This window comes from Alligator sinensis, unplaced genomic scaffold (assembly GCF_000455745.1).
Source record: "Alligator sinensis unplaced genomic scaffold, ASM45574v1 scaffold910_1, whole genome shotgun sequence".
Classification (NCBI taxonomy): Eukaryota; Metazoa; Chordata; order Crocodylia; family Alligatoridae; genus Alligator; species Alligator sinensis.
Window position 1 is genome coordinate 496,668 of NW_005842748.1, and position 18,851 is coordinate 515,518.

The window sequence follows — 18,851 nt, forward strand, 5'->3', positions numbered from 1 at the left end:
CCCTGTGGTACAGAAGCATGCTGCTCCAGTTTGGACCGATGATTCCAAGTTGCTCAGTAGTTGCATCTCCATGGGCAGATCTGACTCTGCACTGCTGGGGAGCTGGGTGAGGACAAATAGCACCAGAATCCATCTTCCAGTCTCATCAGTTCGGGTACCTTTTTGTGGCGCTGCCTCCCTGCTACTGCAGTGCAGGCATCTGGGAAGGTGGTAGCATTCCCTGTTGCCCCAGGGAAGGGAAGGGCTGCCCCTACTGTGATATTCAGCACTATACTGCCACTAAGACTTCCACTCCCAGTTTGGTGTCTAGCCACACTGGGGGTATAAGCCTTCAGCCTCCTCTTGCCCTCATTGACCATCTGGCGGTAATTGCTAGCCAGAGATGGGTGAGGAAGGAAAGGCAAGAAGTGGCAAGTCTCTGTGGTAGCCCAGGCTGGTGTGAGGTTGGTGCCATTGGGTCAGGTGGGCAGGGGTAGTAGGCAGCTACTTTGTTGTCATGGTATAGATATATTCTTCACAGTGGTAACAACCCTGTCCAGGAAGGACTTGCATGGCTCTTGGACAGATTGGAAGGACACGTGACTAGAGGGACCCTCTGAGGCCCTCACTAGTCCCTGCACCAGTTCCAGGAACTAGAGGTCCTAAGCCTCAAAGATCTGCCAAAGAGTTTTTAGCAGCTCTTCCAACAGTCATACCAGTGCTTGTAGATAGCAAGTCAGCTGTCAGTAGTCTTGGCTCAGCGTGTGGAGGACTCCACAACCAGCATCTAATCTTGCTGGTTTGGCTTATATTTTTGGCTATGGGACATCCTCTGGGCAAGAATGACCCTTTGTTTCCTTGGGGGCAGCATCAGTGTTGGAACCCCCCAGGTTTGTGGCCATTAGACCTTGTTATCCCTTGGGGGGCCCTGGTGAACAACTGTTCTCCCAAATCCTGATGCACATCCCTTATATACTTATAGGCTTCTCTTCTTCAGGCTGAAGAATTGCATGTCCCTCTGCCTCTCCTCATAAGGCTTGCTCTCTTGGCCTTTGATCATGTGGGTGACTCTCCTTTGGACTTCCTCAAGCTTATTCACGTCTCTCCTGAAGTGGGGGGCCCAAAACTGGACACGGTACTCTAGCTACAGCCTCACTAAGACCGAGTAAAGCAGGAGGATGACATCCCTGATTTTGCTTGAGATGCATCAGTGGATGCATGCCAGAGTTTGATTTGCCTTGCTGGCTTTGACATTGCATTGGTGACTCATGTTCACCTTGTTCGGAGTCAATCAAGACCCCGAAGTCTCTTTTGGTTGTGGTGCTGGTAGCACTGCCGAACCTATAAGCATGATGCTGTTTTTTCCTCCCAAGGTGGAGCACCATGCACTTCTCTACATTGAATGCCATAAGGTTTTGGTCTGCCCACCTTGCCTGTCCAGGTCAGCCTGTATCCCCAACCTGTCCTCCAGTGTGACTGCCTTCCCCCCCATAGTTTAGTGTCATCCGCAAACTTTGCCAGTCTGCACCTGATGCCCAAATCCAGATCATTAATGAAGATGTTGAAGAGTACTGGGCTGAGTACTGAGCCCTGAGGGACACCACTGGTTGCCGTGCGCCATGTTGATTTACTCCCGTCAACTAATACTCTTTGGGTCTGATCCCAGAGCCAGTTCCCCAGCCATCGGACTGTGAGATGGTATCACAGCAGGGTCCTACAGGAGGGCCGTGATCTCCTCAAAGCCCCCTTTCCATGCCAAGTTGGCCCAGGGGCACCCTCAGATTCTCACCCGCCATGTCTTTGATATTCCAATATATTAGGGAGGCTGCCTTTACGCCCTCTTGGTCAATTCTCAATGGATCCTAAGACCCCATGGTTTCCCGGACCCCTCGTGGGTCCTGCTATGCGTGGCTCCAACCACCCCTTTTACCACGCCCCAAGCCTCACAGCTGGAATAGACGTTGTTCGGTCTCTTTCTGTCTCCATGCCCCCTCTGGCACTTGGGCTCTCTGCAGCCCTGTCTCTTTCTGTGCCCCCCTCTCTGGGGCCTTCTCAGTAGTGCTGCCCCCTTCTCTGGGGCTCACCACGCCCGCACTGGGGCTTCTCAGCTGCCCCTCTCTCGGGCCGGGGTCTGTGCACCCCGAATGCTGCGCCCTTACTGGCGCTGGGGTTCCCACACTACTATGAGACCCCTATGAGGCCTCCTCCAACCCCTAATAGCCTCACCCAAACCACTGGTGATAAACAGCAACACAAATGCAGGCCCTTCAGCTATAACTTAAACTGAAGCCGCTCGGCTATAATCACGCTCAAGCCTACCGGGGTTCTTCATCCCACAGCAGTGTTAAATGCTGTTCCTTCATCAGGCTTCTCTTCTCTTCCACAACAGAGAGCTCCTTTCTCCTGGGCTGCTGGCAGGGAACTCTGGCCTCAGCTCCTAGGGTTTATAAGGGCCAGGCCCTGCCCCTTACAGTCAGCTGACCGTTGGCAGGTGTGGGTCGCTTGCTGACTCCAGTTGCCCTGGCAACCAACAGCTGGGCTCCTTATTCACTGCTAGGGCTCTTTCCCTAGCAGTTTCCCCTCTTTAGGAGCAGGGCACCTCAGTGCTCTGCGACAGATGGTCAAGGCCACAGTTTGCAAGCTTACCCATGAGGACGTCATGGGAGACCAAGTGAAAGGCTTTCTTGAAATCCAGATATATGACATCAATCTTGTGTCCCTTGTCCAGGCAATGCATCACCTGGTCATAGAAGATGAGGTTGGTCAGGCAAGACCTTCTAGTAACAAAGCCATGTTGGCTGGCACTCAGAAAGTTGCCTTCTGTTAGCCTGTTGCTGATGAAACCTTTGATGATTTTCTCCACAATCTTTCCAAGGATGGACGTCAGACTGATTGGTCTGTGATTCCCTGGATCTTTTTTCCTTCATTCCTGAAGCTTGGGACCACGTTGGCTCTTTTCCAATCTTCCAGTACCTCTTCTGAGGGCCGTGTGTCTCAAATGTGTTTGCTATAGGGCGTGCTATGATGTCCACCAGGTCCTTCAGGACTCTTGGGTGCATTCCATCTGGGCCTGCAGATTTATGGATGTCGAGCCTTTCAAGGTGTTCCCTCACTTGATTTATGTCAATTATGGGACCATCTCCCGCTCCCTGGATGCTTTGCGTCCTGTCCAACAGGTGGACCCCCTTGGGCAGGTGGAAGACTGATGCAAAGTAATAATTTAGAAGATTGGCCTATTCCTGAGCGTCAGATGTCAGCTGCCCCATTTGATTTAGCAGGGGTCCAGTGTTGCCTTTGTTCTTTCTCTGACTTCCCACATATCTGAAGAATAACTTCTTGTTGTTCTTGATTCCCGTGGCTAGCCTGAGTTCGGTTTCTGCCTTGGCATTTCTGGTCCACTTTCTACAGGTGCGGACTAGTGCTATGTAGTCGTCCTTGGTGATGAGTCCTGTTTTCAGTTTGGTGTAGGCTTCTCTTTTGAGTTTCAGGAGAGCAAAAAGTTCCCTATTGAGCCAAGGGGATTCCCCAGCCCACTGATTGCATTTCCTGTGGGATGGAATGGACTTTCCTTGTGCTTTGAGGATTGCGTTCTTAAGGAACAACCATTCCTCATAGACTCCCCTTTCTAAGGGGCCATGGTCTCTTAGTGCCTGACTGACCAGTCTCCTGAGTTTGTGAAAGTCAGCTTTCCAAAAGTTGAAGATTTCTGTTTTACTGAGAGATTTGCCTGCCCTGTGTTGGACAGAAAAAGTGATCAGCTCATGGTCACTGTCACCAAGCTTCCCCTTGATCCTCAGATCGCTCACCAGATCATCCCCTTTGGCCAGAACCAGATCCAGCAGTGCCAGATCCAGCAGTGCCTCTCCCCTAGTCAGCCCGTAGACCTCTTGCATTAGGTAGAACTCATCAATGCAAGCGAGGAAGCTATGCGACCGGTCAAGTTTGGCCGCGTGCTCTTCCCACAAGATGTCAAGTCACCTGTGATGATGATCATGCATCAGGAGCATGCAACCTCAGCCAGTTCCCTACTGAATTCATGATCTAGCTCTTCCTCTTGGTTGGGAGGTCTGTAATAGACTCCTACAATTTGGGTGGCTTTCACTGCTACTCAGATCGGCTGTGCGTGGTATCCCTAGGGTGACGGAGGCAGCTACCATGCCAGGACCAGAATGATGACAGTGTTTCTTGGTGCTGGACCCATCTATGCGTAGTCCCCAGAGAGATGCACACAGGACTGCCACCAGCCATACCAACAGTGCCCTTTGGGGCAAGGAGATGGGGTGGCATGAAGCTATGGTCTTTTCTACACCTACCCCCGTCCCTCGGGGCTCTGTCCCCTTTGCCGTCTCTCTTCTTGTGCTCAGATGTGCCTACATAAAAGCCTCCAATTGTGTGTTTCTGTGTGATCTGGAGAAATCTTCATGCGAAAAGCCTTAAGTTCACTACAAGCATGTGTTTTACTGCTTGAAGCATGGACGCTCAGGTTTTAAGTGTACAACACATACTAAGTGTCCTGTGCAACATGGCCATGAATAACAGTACCAAACCATTTCCATTTTCAAGGTGCCATCCCTTGTAAGAATTCCATGTTTGCTCAGAAAAGGACATTTGTTAACCAGCAAAGCCATCTGAATGGGCTAATTTAAGAGCTAGTTCATTACAATGAAATGTTCCTGACAAAATCTGAAAATGTCCCTTTTACAAGGGCACGATGACCTCTTTTTTCATCATAAAGTCTGTTCTGTACTAGTTCTTTATTGTGCATTCATAATGGTAAGTAGCTGAGATTTGTTCTTGGTACAGTCTGTTTAAAGGAACACTGTCAAGTATTTTGAGCTGAAAATGTTTAGAGGGCAAAGACCATGACCCAATATTTGTTTTTTGCAGTTTACCCAGAAAATAGCCACCCCAAAAATATTTTAGGCGAACTGATAGCACTGCCTACCATTAAGGCTGCCTAATATTCCCCATTATTCAGCTGCTTTTAACTTTATGAAACTTTAATTGCAGCTTGGACATGCTCAGAGCTCAGGAGCTAAAATATCTGAAGATTCTCTCCTTACTGAGCATGGTCTAGCCTCTTGCAGTTCCCACAGAGTAACTGAGAATACTTCCATTTCTTTGTAGCTCCTTCATGACTGTTCAGGTTACGCCCACATCATCCCTATGTAATGACTGAGCATACAGTAGCTCAGGGCTATGGATATTAAGAACTTCTCATGAAAGGGCTGCTTCCAGCTGGTTCAGGCTAAGTTGGAGTCAAGTACCTGAACTGAGTAGGAAGCCTGTTTCTTCTGGGTTCTCAGCATCTCTCTGCCCTACAGGCACCAAGATGGCATGAACGAAGAAGCTGTCTGATTAGCATTCCATGGTCAGAGCAGGAAAGGGAATTGATTGTGACAAGGAATCTGGCAAGATTGGGACTGGTTGTGCAAAGAGATAGGGATTGGGAGCTGTGGGGGAGACTGGAAGTGGCTGGGCAAGGAGAAAGGGGACAACTGAAAGAACAAGGATGGGACTTGGACCCAGTCGGCTATGTGGCAAACACTGAGGTTGCATAAGAAGCCAAGGGGAGACTGGTGCTGGCTGAACAAGGAATGTGTATTTAGGAATCAGTGGGCACGTCTACACGTTCATTAATGCACCTTTTCAACAGTGCATTTAGTACCTTTAATATGAGGTACTACATAAGGTGTATTAGCCTGCACTAATGCATAGTAGCAAAGGCAGGTTTTTTTGTGATGCTTAATGTAGACTAATTCTACTGTGCGTTAACCTGTTTTTTTCCCCTGATTTCATAGATTTCATAGACATCAGGGCTGGAAGGGACCTCGGAAGATCATCGAGTCCAGCCCCCCGCCCAAAGGGCAGGAAGTCAGCTGGGGTCATAGGATCCCAGCAAGATAAGCATCCAGTTTCATCTTGAAGGTGTTCAATGAAGGCGCTTGAACCACCTCCGGTGGCAGGCTGTTCCAGACCTTGGGGGCTCGGACAGTAAAGAAGTTCTTCCTTATGTCCAGCCTAAAATGATCTTGAAGTAGTTTGTGACCATTCGACCTCGTCATCCCTTGGGGCGTTCGGGTGAACAAACGTTCCCCCAGATGCTGGTGGTCACCCCGATAAACTTGTAGGTGGCCATCAGATCACCCCTGAGCCTGCGCTTTTTCAGGCTAAAGAGCCCCAGGGCTCTCAGCCTGTCATCGTAGGGTCTGCTTCCCTGACCTCTGATCATGCGCGTGGATCTTCTCTGGACTCTCTCAAGCTTCTCCACATCCTTTTTGAATTGTGGAGCCCAAAACTGGACACAGTACTCCAGCTGCGGCCTCACTAAGGCCGAGTACAGCGGGAGAATGACGTCCCGGTATTTGCTTGAGAAGCATCTATGGATGCAAGCCAGCATTTTGGTCTTTTTTTTCCCAAGGTGGAGAACCTTGCATTTATCGGCGTTGAACACCATCAGATTCTCGTCCGCCCACTTGCTGAGCCTGTCCAGGTCAGCCTGGATAACCTGCCTGTCTTCTGGTGTGGATGCTTTGCCCCAAAGTTTGGTGTCATCGGCGAACTTGGCCAGTCCGCTTCTGACTCCAGTGTCCACATCATTAATGAAGATGTTGAACAGTATGGGTCCAAGGACAGAGCCTTGGGGGACCCCACTGGTCACAGGACACCACGATGAGTGACTTCCATCGATTACTACCCTCTGGGTCCGACCCCGGAGCCAATTTTCCAGCCAGTGGATCGTGGAGGACCCAAGGCGACAATTAGCCAGTTTCTCCAAGAGGCGATCATGGGACACCAGATCGAAGGCTTTTTTGAAGTCAAGATATATGACATCAATCTCTTCTCCCTTGTCCAGGTGATAGGTCACCTGGTCGTAGAAGGAAATGAGATTGGTCAAGCAAGACCTACCCGCAACAAACCCGTGCTGGCTATCCCTTAAGATGTTGGCGTCGGCCAGTCCATTAAGGATGGCCTCTTTAATAAACTTTTCTAAGATCTTCCCTGGGATAGAAGTCAGGCTGATGGGCCTGTAGTTAGCCGGATCCACTTTCCTCCCTTTCTTGAAGATAGGCACCACATTGGCCTTCTTCCAGTCTTCGGGCACTACACCAGAGCGCCAAGAGTTTTCAAAGATCTGTGCTAGAGGCTGGGCTATGATGCTCGCCAGCTCCTTGAGTACCCTGGGGTGAAGATTGTCAGGGCCAGCTGACTTGAAGGTATCCAGCTTCTCAAGATGTTCCTTCAGAAAGTCAGCATTAATGGAGGGCAGGGGATCACCCTCACCCGGACCCGGATTAATGCACAGTAAAATAGGCTACTGCGCATTATGGTGTCTTGTGTAGACGCCCCCAGTGAAGGGGAGCAGGGATAGAGTGAAGGGAGGCTTATCTGACAAGCTGCTGGGATGCAGAAAAGTCTGCTCACTGGAGCATGCTTCCCTTCAGAATTTGAAATGGAATCCAGTGGAACGGCATCTCGTCATTCCTCAGCTGTTAGAGGTTATTTGTAAAATCGAATGAGCATAGTGTGTCCCATTCCTCTCTAGTGCTGTCTACAAAGAGGGTTAGGTTACAAAGTACTCAACTTCTTGGGCCCAGGGGATGGATGAGTGGTGTGGGGCCACTTTGCAGGACAGATCAGGCCTTACGTGCCAGGATTGGAACCTGTACACTAGAATCAGGACCTGCACCACACCAGTCAAACCCGTGCACTCAGTCTAGTGCACAGGGCCACTCTATCTGGTCCATGGGTCTGGAAATTTGGCAGCAAGGGAGTGGCAATTAATGCTGCTACTACTCCTCGGCCACCAATTTTTGGACCTGTGTGGAGCCGTGTGTGGTGGATGACAGGGTTCTACTGGCCAGGGCTTGCCCAGCCCAGTACCAGATCGATTACTATTCCAGTAGGTCAAGGGTAACAGTCTGTGCAGTGAATCCAGAGATTCCTGTCCTGCTGATGACCTTATAGTGGCAGTATAATGCTTGGGGGAAGTACTAGACTTGTCTGTCACTGGCAGCAGAGGAATGTGCTTCTTGCACAGGCTTCCCCCAATTTCATCCAACTCTAGGGCAGACAGAGGTTCAACAAGCCTTCCTACTGCAGTGCTTTCCTTAAAGAAATTCTAAACTCCATTTCAGATTTTCAAACTAACAGTTTTCTGAGAAAAAGTGTATCCGTCTAATTCCCAGATATATCATGGGAAATGCACTTGCCTTGTGGGGGATATTGCCCTGTCAATTCTGCTTCATTTTCTCAGGGTTTGCTTGGTTTCCAGTGCCACAGAACATGAAGGCTTACTGACTTATTAACTTTTTAAATATCCTGTTCAGTGAAACTGATTATTCTTCACCCTCCGTATTTTGATCTTCCATATAACTGTAAAATCTTCTTGTGACTTCTTTTGACCTTCTAGTGAGGATAAATATTCTGGCATTGTTGCCTATATAGTGCTTAAGCCCTAAATCTTTTTCTGTGAAACATTTTTTCTAATTTCAGTTGCAGTACTTTGTAATTTATTCTTCAGAAATGTAATCAGCAGAGAAATGCTAGAATCTGGGCTAAAGACCTTGATTTTCATAACCATAACCACAGTCCTTCTGAAATGATGTTTCCTCTCAAGTTAATAAATTTTACTTTATACCCTGAGAAGGTGACTGGCATATATTGTTGTATTATGACATGACTATACCTGATACAACTTTTTTGATGACAGGAGTTACCTTTCTCAGGTTTCATTTGTCAAATCTTAGTGGATTGTGCCATGAAGAAAAGGTTAAAGCATTAATGTTTGATCTGATATGAAGTGTGTCTTAAGTTATATAAAATTTAAGAAGGAAGAAGGATTCTTTAAAAAGTTTCAGCAAGTGTCTTGTGCCACATAAACTGATTCTTACACAAGCATCAAAAACAATTACTTTTTTCTGTCTTTGCAAGTATCACTGTAGGATAGTGTGTGGCACATGGGCTGAAAGACTGAATTTGTTTAAAGTAAAAGCCAGCAAAATCCTTTAGGATGTTATTAAATAATATGGATCTCTCTCTAGAATCACTTTTTCTTCATTAAGAGCCACGTGTGTAACTAGGATTTAAATAAATATTGGAATGTGGGGCTTATTTTGGTTTTTTAGTTTTGTTTTTGCCATTTCAGAAAATGAGTTGATTGGTGGCAATACCATGATTGCAGAACGTAATAAGCCGTTACGTCATTGCTGTTTGTCTAAATCACTTCTAAAATCATAAGAGATGGTCATAAGGAAGTGTATGCGTTAGTTTTATCTACAGACACTGAAAACAAAAACATTTCAGTTATTTACTAATGTTTATTAGTTTATTCCTTTTTTTAAATCAATTGACAGTAATCTAACTTGTAGCAGCATAAGGACGCAGAACTCCAAGTCGCTTGGAATAAGGATGCCAGTACTTGAGCAATGTGTTTAAGTTTGGACAGGATTTATCAGAACACTCAGTAGATATTATTAGAAGTTGTTTGGAGGTAGTGACAATTTTACTGGCTCTGAGATTCCACAGATCTTCAAATCCCATAGAATGTCCTTTTCCACTTCACCCTCAGCTCTCTACCTGTGGATTTCAAAACAAGTATCTTTTTTAGAAGTGGTCTTTTGGAAGAAATAAAATAGTTCTTAGGGCTAAATCCTATCTCAGCTTCCCCTGAGCTCAGGGGTGACTATTCATAGTTTGAAAATATAGTACATACTATATGGGCAATGAATGTGAGCAGTATGCTGAAGATTGAATGTAGGTTTAACGCAGTAAACTAAATAGTTGTTAGACTGTAAGATGGACTAATACTTTTTATTCTGAAAAGCATGTTCCTTCTTAAGAAAAGAGGCTTTTGACACGTGCATTGTGATATATGAAACAAAATTCCTGTGGGTACTTATTAAGCAGATGCCAGGAACACTAAAATACAGCAGAGAAAGATATTTGCCTTGGGAGAGACAAAATAAAGCAAGTACAGATGAAGTGGTAATGGGCCACTTTACTTGGGCAAAGTCGCAAGAAAAATATTCCAATTTTTTTCTGATGTAGTGTCTAGTGTCACCTTAGAAAATTTTTTGCAGAGTACAGCTGAGAACAGGGGTGTCTTGCAAATCTTGTTTGGCGTACTCCTCTTTTTGGGCTAATTAACTGTTATAGTAATATACTTAGTAAATTCAAGCCAGAGAGGAGCTTTTAGATCACCCACCCTGATCTGTTGTATACATCGCAGACAACTGTTCCCTGAGTTTACCCATGTCAAGTTGAAAAAGGTGTATTCAGCATAACACATGTCTTCCAGAAAGGCTTTCAGTCTTGATATGAAGGCTTCAAGAGTGAAAGACTTCCCTGGTTTTTTGGTGGTTTGTCTGTCCTGATGGTTAATGGGTACAACTGGGAAAAATGCATACTTTATTTTTACTTCACATTTGTCTTTCTTCAGTTTCCCATCCTTAGTTTTTATTGTGCCTTTCTGATAGATTAGATGGCTATTTAGTACTCAGTATTTTCTCCTTGTGTAGATGCTTGTGTACAGTAACTAATTCACCTTTCAGCTTTTTTAAATAAACTTCTTAGGTTGGACTTTTTCATTTTTCTCCAGTTCTCAAAACATTTTCTTGTATTGCATCATTCTGCGCCCTCTCCAGGTTTTCATCCTGCATTTTAATATGTTATATCACCTCCTTGCAGCCAGTCACTGATCTCCTGCTTGCACATCTGAGGAATGTGACAAAAAGAACCAACACATTCAACATGAGCTCCCAGTGTGATGCCCATCCACTTTGACCCTTAAACCCTTTTCCAGGCAATTACTTCCCAGGATCCAGTTCCCCATTCTGTAGGTTGGGTTTCCTTGATCCTAGGTGTATAGTATTATATTTTATTTCAGTAGGCCCAGATTACCAAGTAATCCAGATTGCTCCACTTGTTATAACAACCCTGTCCTCATCAATATATTCCACTCTGCAAGCATTTGTGTCATCTGTATATTTTGTCAGCAGTGATTTCATACTACTTTTAGATCATTGATTTCACTGAATAGTATTGGGTTCCTTGTAGGAACCTGGAAATACCTCCGTTTGATGATTTCCTTTTACTTTTTGATTTCTGTCAGCCAGTTCTTAAGCTGTTTAATGATCTGCTGATATGGTTTAGTGATCATTTTTAAACAGCATGTTATGCAGTAGTAAGTTAAAGTATATTAAATTTACATTGTTAGTTACCTGCATCAATCAAAATTGTAATTTCATTGAACAATTAAATGGGGAGGGGGTTGGCCAAAATCTACTTTCTGTAAGGCCATATTGACTGGAATTAATTATGTTTCTGTCTTTAATTCTTTCCTTATAGAATCCCATGCTCACTTTTCCATTGTGTGGGATTAAAGTTAAACTAACTGTCTCAAGTTATATGCATCATTCAGACTTCTGTGTCCAACACACAGCACAACCTGTGCTGTTCCAGGCTTCTGGAATTTCCCTTATATTCCAATATTTATTAACAACCTCAGTGTGCTAGAGATCTCTTCAGCCACCTCTTTAAGGACTCTTGGTTACAAGAGTCTACTAATTATTGTGTTCTTCTGAATTATTAATTGCCTTGAAAGTACATCCTCATCCTCATGTGATGTAGGTATATCACAATTAGAACTCTACTGTGCTGGGTCCAGTGTGTGGCTGGAGGAGAACTCCAAATATGTTGAATGCAGATCTCACATCCTGGGCACCTGATCAGCCTTGGTATAATTTAGTTACTCAAAACTAGGCACTGGTGACAAACACTCAAGAAGCCAACCTGCTAATGATCAGTTACCGAAGAGCAGTTGTGGTTGTACTGTGCCTCCTGCATCTGAGCCAGTCCATAACAAGCTGTCTCTGTCAAAGTGAGGTAGGTCTGACCAATTCAATGCTATCCCAGTATGACTTTTTAAGATATCCCCACAGCTTCTGTTTTCTGCTTGAGCACAGGAGCTGTAGCATGACTCAGAACTGAGCTATTAACATCATATGCCTCCCTTGGAAGTACAGTAAATTAGCCTATTTGGGAACATTGTTCTTCCTTAAACAGGCTGCTTCAGGGGTGCAGGCTAGCTCATTTACAGTGTGCAGTATAGGCATCCTCTTAGTAAGGAGCTATTGTGGTAGGAGTTACAAGAAAATTCAAATATCTACTGGTGAATTCAAAGAACATCAAAGAAATGTTGTGGAGGCAGTTGGCTTTTAAGTTTCATAAAAGACCATTCTCTTTTTTATTTTTATACTTTTTAAGTTTACAAATGTGGTATCTTCCACATCAGAATAGTAAATGGAAAAAACTACTGAAAATTTTAAACTGCACTGTATTAAAGTGATGGAGCAAAAACACAGTTGATTAATAACTTCAAAGACAATTTGAAAATGCTGAGACATCATTGCAGTTATGCAATAATTTGCCTAGCAAGTCAAAATTTCTTGCAGCATTCAGTGTGAGCACTGAGGTTCAATCCTAGCATTGTCTTTAATGTGCTATATATTACTTAATATATTAAAGCAGAGACTTAGCCAGAGAAGATCTCCTTTATTAAGTCTGTAATAACCATCATTAGAATGTGGTGGTAGACATTATAAGGGAAGTGTATAGAAAGAATGTAAAACAAACAAAAAAACCCAAAAACAAACTCCAAAAACCCAACCCTTTCCAAAGGAAATTCTTTAAATCATGTTGTTAATACAGAAATGCACAGCCAGACTTAATCATTACTTTCCCATCTAGTTTAAACAAGCCAGCTCATTGGCTTGGTGCATCATATATTGTCTGGGAGTGAGCAGTTATAGGGGGCAGGCAGGAAAGACCAAGACTGAATTAATTTAGCATTTGTTTAATTTCAAAGAAGGCACTTAAACAGAAAAGAACCCCAGACACCAAACAGAACAGGATATTTTCATATTTAATATGTATATCTAACATGTTGTATTTTGAAATGGCAGCATTACATGTCTATAGTGTAGAAAAATGACTTTGTAGGTGTGATTTTTACAGGTCAATTTTTTGAAAAATTTGGAAATTTCATAGTTATCACAACCCAAGGGTGTGATTTTTGTTTGTGCATGCTTTGGCACTGCTAAATTATTTCCCGCCACTCGTGCTTTCTTTGCAGGGTGCATTTCTAGGTTGCAAAAAGGGAAATGCACGGTGCAAGGGGTTCCCGCCATTCGTATACAAATTTGTGTCCCACTATTGGCCAGTTCTAAATTATTCCCACGTGGCTGCTAGTGATTGGCTTGCTAGCTGTATAAGAGGCTTGAGCGGTTTCCGCCCAAGTTGGAGAACTCCAAGGAGAACCCCGCAAGGGAGGATTCCACAACCATCTGGAGAGAGAAAAAGAGAAAGAGGAGGGCTTCACGTTTCGTGAAGATCTCTAAGCGCTGCGGAGCCTATCGGACCCAGCGTGTATATCAAGAAGGCTATAGGGGTCTGATCAGCCTCTGGCCTCTCCCCGTCGCTGCCTGATCTCTCGACGTACCCTTCCCTGCGCGCAAGTTCCACGGAGCCTAGCAAACTTCGTGTGAGTGTATTCAGAGCTCTTTGCTTCGAGTACTTTCTTCGGTTGGCGCGACGGGCTCGCAGTTTAGAGCCTCCAACCGGATTGGGCTAGAGGTTTGCGGGGAAGGAACTCTAGTCCGCCTCTCTTCTTTTCTGTCTGTAACTGCAACTCAAGCAAGTTTTCCTGCCTGCACCGCAACCATCTTCGGTGTAAGTAAAATAATCTTAAATCAACCACTAAGCGTCCGTGCCTAATTCTAGCGTGCCGCCTGCCTTCCCCGACCCGGCGTGTCCGAGCTGCTGGCCACAGCCCGCCACGCGAAAAAGACCCCCGAGGGCCTCGGACTGCTCCCGGCCCGCACGATAGTCATTGTAAAATGGCATCATTTCTACAGCTACAGAGGTCATTATCTTGGTAGAAATAAAAAGCTGTCCAAAATTAAACACCAATATATTGTTCTAACTTAAGCTAATAATTGTTAAAACGATTTTAATAGGTAATAGATTTGTGGAAAGTGTTCTTAGGATTGCAGTTAGTTCTTAAATAGTGAACAGTTGAACATAAACAATGTAGTTGTTATACTCTTGTTCAGGAATCAACAACCTATAGTCTGCAGGTCAGATCCAGCCTATGGGACAATTGATCTGGTCTGTAGATGTGGGGTTTAGAAGGTTTTGGCTACAGGTGCTCTCTTCATGCCCCTGCGGGAGACAAGCACTGCCTGTGGATGGGTGCTAGCACCAATTTATCTCTGACCCAGGAGTGGGTCATTCCAGCCTACAGCTGCAAAAAGGTTGCCCATCCCTGCTCTAGTTTACAGAATGAGTAGAATATCTGGTATCATTCTCAAAAAAATCACTACCTGTGAATATATGAAGTTGGTAGTACGTTGCTTGGCAGTAAACACTGCATTTTCAGGGTCACTAACAGTTTCATGTGTAGCTTTCTTGTTTCTCCATGTTATTTTCTCTCACAATTATTTGCTTTGTAGGTGACTTGCCCCAGGGCTGTCCAACTTCTGGACAGTGCGGGGTGGGGTGGGGAGGGCTGTATACCTCACAGGCTATAGACCCAAGGCCACACACCCCAAAAGTACCCTCCTCCCAGAGTCTCATCCAGTGGTGTGAGCAGTCCGGCTCTCCCCCATCACATGTAAGCAGCTCGTGCTCTCCTCCACACCCTGCCAGCCTGGACCCAGTGCTGCAAGCAACCCTGCTTCCCCCCTCCCTCTAAACTGTGCAGGCATCCTATGAACAGCCCAGCTCCCCATCCCGCCACTGTGCAGGCAGCACAAGCAGCCTAGTCCCTTCCACTACACAAGCAGTGCAGCTTCCCTCTTGGCCATGTACATAGCATAGCAAACTGGCTCCCACTTGCTGCCTGGGCAGCCTGGATTTCCCCCTGCTATGCACACAGTGCTCTCCTGCTGCCCAGCTCCACCTTGTTTCCAGGAGCAGGGGCAGGAAGCAGAAGCCAGAGGAGGGAGGGAGGGAGAGCCTGGAGAGCTCAGCTGCCACAGTAGGAAGAGTGATGGGGTGAGCTTCAGCCAGGCAGGAGCCCAGGAACCACACTTTAACCCCCTGTGGGCTGGTAGCAGTCTGCGGGCTGCCAGCTGAGCAGCCATGACTTACCCTATCCAGAGGAAACTTTTAGATAAGAATTTGAACATTTTTTTTCAGTGTTGGAAGCTGGCAAGCTCCTTTGTCTTGATATCAGAAACAGTCTTTACTGAAAATGGTGTTAGACATAAAGCTCAAGTACAAGACATAGTATGAGAGTCAAATTATTCAGGCCCTGAGCTGGGCCCACCTGAACAGGGTACATTTAGTAAACCATGCTCAGTACATAGTTTCAAAGTGGTCATACTCTTCTTTTCTCCTCCTATCTTTTTAAACATGTTGAAGAAGAACTCTGTGCCATCACTTTAACTGGGAACCAAGCTGTGCTTCCAGTTGTTCACTGCAAGCTAGTTTTAATAGTGTCACCTGATAAAGGAAACTGGAAACACTTCATTACTTTATAACAGGAGCATCAAACTCATCTGACCTCACAGTTTAGATGATGGGTATGAGGCTGGTCCATAGGTGAGATCAGGCCCACAAACTGGACCCATATACTGGAACCTAGTGCATGTCCTGCGTTGGCCCTGCAGGCCTCATGAAGCACACACCAGCCTATCCTGCATACTGTGTCCTATGCATGGCACCAGTCTGGGTTACGCACTGCATGCAGTGCCCACACTGGAACAACCATGCATGCTAGGTCTAGCATGCAGGGCCTGTTTGTGGGCCCAGTCTGGACCAGCCCTGGATTCAGCACACAGGGTCAGTCCAGTATGGGTGTGGCATGCAGCACATGACATAGACCAGCCCTATGCCTCACATGGAGCATGCACTAGACTGGCTCCACGCATCACAAGCAGCAGTTGGCGCTGCAGCTAGCATGTGCTGTATGCAGTACCTGGCGCCAGTCTAAGACCCACAGGCGGCACCATGGGCAGAATAATAAGGTTCCATGGGCCATGTCTTTGACCCCCTGCTTTACAAACACAAGTCTGCTTGCAGGTTTTGGAGGAAGACTCATCACTCTCTTCCATCTTGGCCAGAAATTGTCATGATGTAGAACACCTTGGAATACTGCCACTGACCTCACTGAAGAAGAAAGCAAACCGTTCCAGAAATGAAGTTGGTCCAGCCTTTTTCCTTTTCATTGGTATCTTGCGTCTTCTAGGATGGCAGTTCCATTACTGAAAATAACAAAATGCCTGCTTTGTTTCTGGATCCTAGTTAAGCTTCTGCTTGAAGCATAGGAGAGCCTCAGTTGTTTTAAGGATTTAATACTTCGGTGCCTTAGGTGGAATGATGGGCTTTATGTATGATTACCATGCTTGCAGCAACCTATCATTTGCCAGTGCTTCTAAACTTGTCTGATGGGAAACCACTGCATGTAGTGTTCATGTTTCCGCTTTCTCCACATTTTCCATTGATCTTTTATCCTAAAGTTTTCTAGCTGTAGGGAACATCTGTCACAAAAGCAAATGTTTATACCCACACAAATTGGCAGTCATGTCAGCTGCTTCAAGGTGGTATTCTTCAGGAAACCTTTGTAAGCAGGTGTGCTGTGACGGTGGAGAACTTTCTTTAATAATTGGATTATGTGTGATTAAAGTATCTGGAATTTGTGTTCATATTACAGAAGCAGCACCTAAGGTTTATAATACTTTTACCAAAATATAATTGCTTTGCTTTTTCATTACAAATATGTGTTAAAGTCACGTCTGGGGTGTAGGTTGTAGCTGTGTTGGTCTAAGGACTTAGGCAGATAAGGTTCTTTGGGTGATTCTGATATCTTTTATTAGACCAACTAAAATAATTGGGAAAAAAAATTCTTAGAAAGCGTTCGGGTTTAAAAACCCTTTGTCAGGCTGAGGAAGCCTCTGCAGTCGGTGTGTGCTCTTCCTGGATGGAATGAATAGTAAAGAAGCTAGAGGCTGGTTTATGCTGCATGCAAGACAGGCAGTCAGTGAAGATGTAAATTGAGGAGTCAGTGGGTGAGAAATAGGCTGGGTGGGGGGCGGGAAGAGAAAAGGGGGATGAATGTAGCAGGTAAATAGTGGTTTATGTATGAATGTACCACTAATAAAAGATATCAGATTCACCCAAAGAACCTTGTCTGCCAAAGTCATGTGTGAAAACTTGGGACGTGTTCCTTGCAAACCTCATGAGCAAATAGTCTTGTTTATAATCCTACAATGGGAGATTAAAATATACGTGTTTAAGATTATGATAAATTAAATTTCCTTCATAACTGTGAGATGCTCTGTGTAGAGCAAGTTTGTACGTGTAACACTTTTTATGGTATTATCGTGTTGATCAGGCCACCTGTGTAATATACAAGAATGTAAAACACATCAGTATGGTAGCGAGGTGTCACTTGGTTATGGGAATAAGCTAACCAGAGGAAGTATTGCATTATAAATGTAATATGGTAGCTTTCAGGTACAAACGTGTAGTTTTTAGCATTTCTCTGCCTGATTTATCAGGTACCAAGGCACCAGCCCTGCTAAGCTTTGCTTGGTTTAATATCATATTGAAGGATGTTATCTGTGAGTGTGAAATTTGCAAGACTGTCCTCGAGATAGATTTTGGTGGATGGATCATCAGTAATTTATTGATGTGTATATGTATGTATTGGTGGGGTTTAACATTTACCAGACATCTGCTAGTAGTAGATTTTATTACCTAGGGCAACAGTCTGTCTCTCCCCACTTACATTGTGGGCTGGGGGTTGGCAACATTTTCCAGTGGGGGAGGGGGAGCGTGTGTGTGCCTGTGCCTGTGTCCTTTTACCCCTGACATGGTTGAAATAGTTTACCACATGTCATGGGTGACTGGTGCCTCCTAAGTCTGGAGGGGCACCCACAGAAGTTGGTGTTGGTGGTGGGGACAGGGCTGGCGAGCATCTGCAGATGCTGGCGGCATTATTGGCGGCAGGGACAGCCCTGATCCCTGTCCCCTTTGTTTTTCCCATTTTATACCCTTGAAATGATGTGTGTAAGTAAAATTTCTTGAAGATGGTAACCCAGCTGTGCAACTGAAAACATTTCCCATTTTTCAAAGTGAAACAAATTGTACTTCAAAATAAGCATGTTTTAGTGCTAAAATACAACAGAAGGAGGATAGGTTTCAAATTCACAACCTGGACTAAAACTGTCCATTCCCCTGCATTTTGAATTTCATAGTGAATAGTTTATGTACCACTACTATTAGTAAATGAATTTTATTTCACGTGAGCCCTTGAAAGGTTCAAGATTTGCAGCTGTGCTTTTTAAGAAACATTTATTATACTCATCTGACTTGAGGCAGTTAGATTATCTTAATTTTACTTTAAAAAAATAAAGATGTTTCTACTTTTTTTTCAGTGCTAGTAATTAGCTGCCTGGGTTGGAAGAGTGAAAATAAGTCTTGATGCTAAGTGACACTAGCTGGCTACCGGTATTAAAGGTGTTCTAATTCTTCAGTTTTTCATATAAGCTTTATGTAAAGAATAAATACTGTGTGTGTGGTCCAAATTCACAAAATAGTAAATAATATCCAGTTGTCAGGGGGAGTACCTGGATCTTAGGCTACAGCAGGGGACCCAGCATGGGGGAGGTTGTGAGGATCACCACAGGAGGTCAGTGGGTTATTAGCTGTTTGAAACAGAGAAGGCAAATCTGTTTATGTATATCTGTCTCTAAATCTAATGAGCTTTTTCCTTTTGTTTTTCTGTCTCATACAGTAAACCTGCTTTGGTTTATTATAATTCATTTTGTGATAAGAGTGATTTTGGAGTGTCTGGCAGCAGCAGG

General features: G+C 44.9%; 1 protein-coding gene and 1 long non-coding RNA gene across 3 annotated transcripts in view; one reads left to right on the plus strand and one right to left on the minus strand.

The window, feature by feature from the left end:
• Positions 1-18,851, plus strand: part of MRPS28 (mitochondrial ribosomal protein S28) — a 132,466-nt gene that overhangs the window by 106,701 nt on the left and 6,914 nt on the right. The window lies entirely within an intron of this gene.
• LOC112552076 overlaps positions 9,292-18,851 on the minus strand; it is a 16,203-nt gene continuing 6,643 nt past the window's right edge. For both annotated transcript variants that reach the window (XR_003096413.1, XR_003096414.1), the window contains 2 exons: positions 10,526-10,695; positions 9,292-9,558 (listed from right to left, as the gene is read on the minus strand). This is a non-coding gene — a long non-coding RNA (uncharacterized LOC112552076). The remainder of the gene's footprint in view (positions 9,559-10,525; positions 10,696-18,851) is intronic.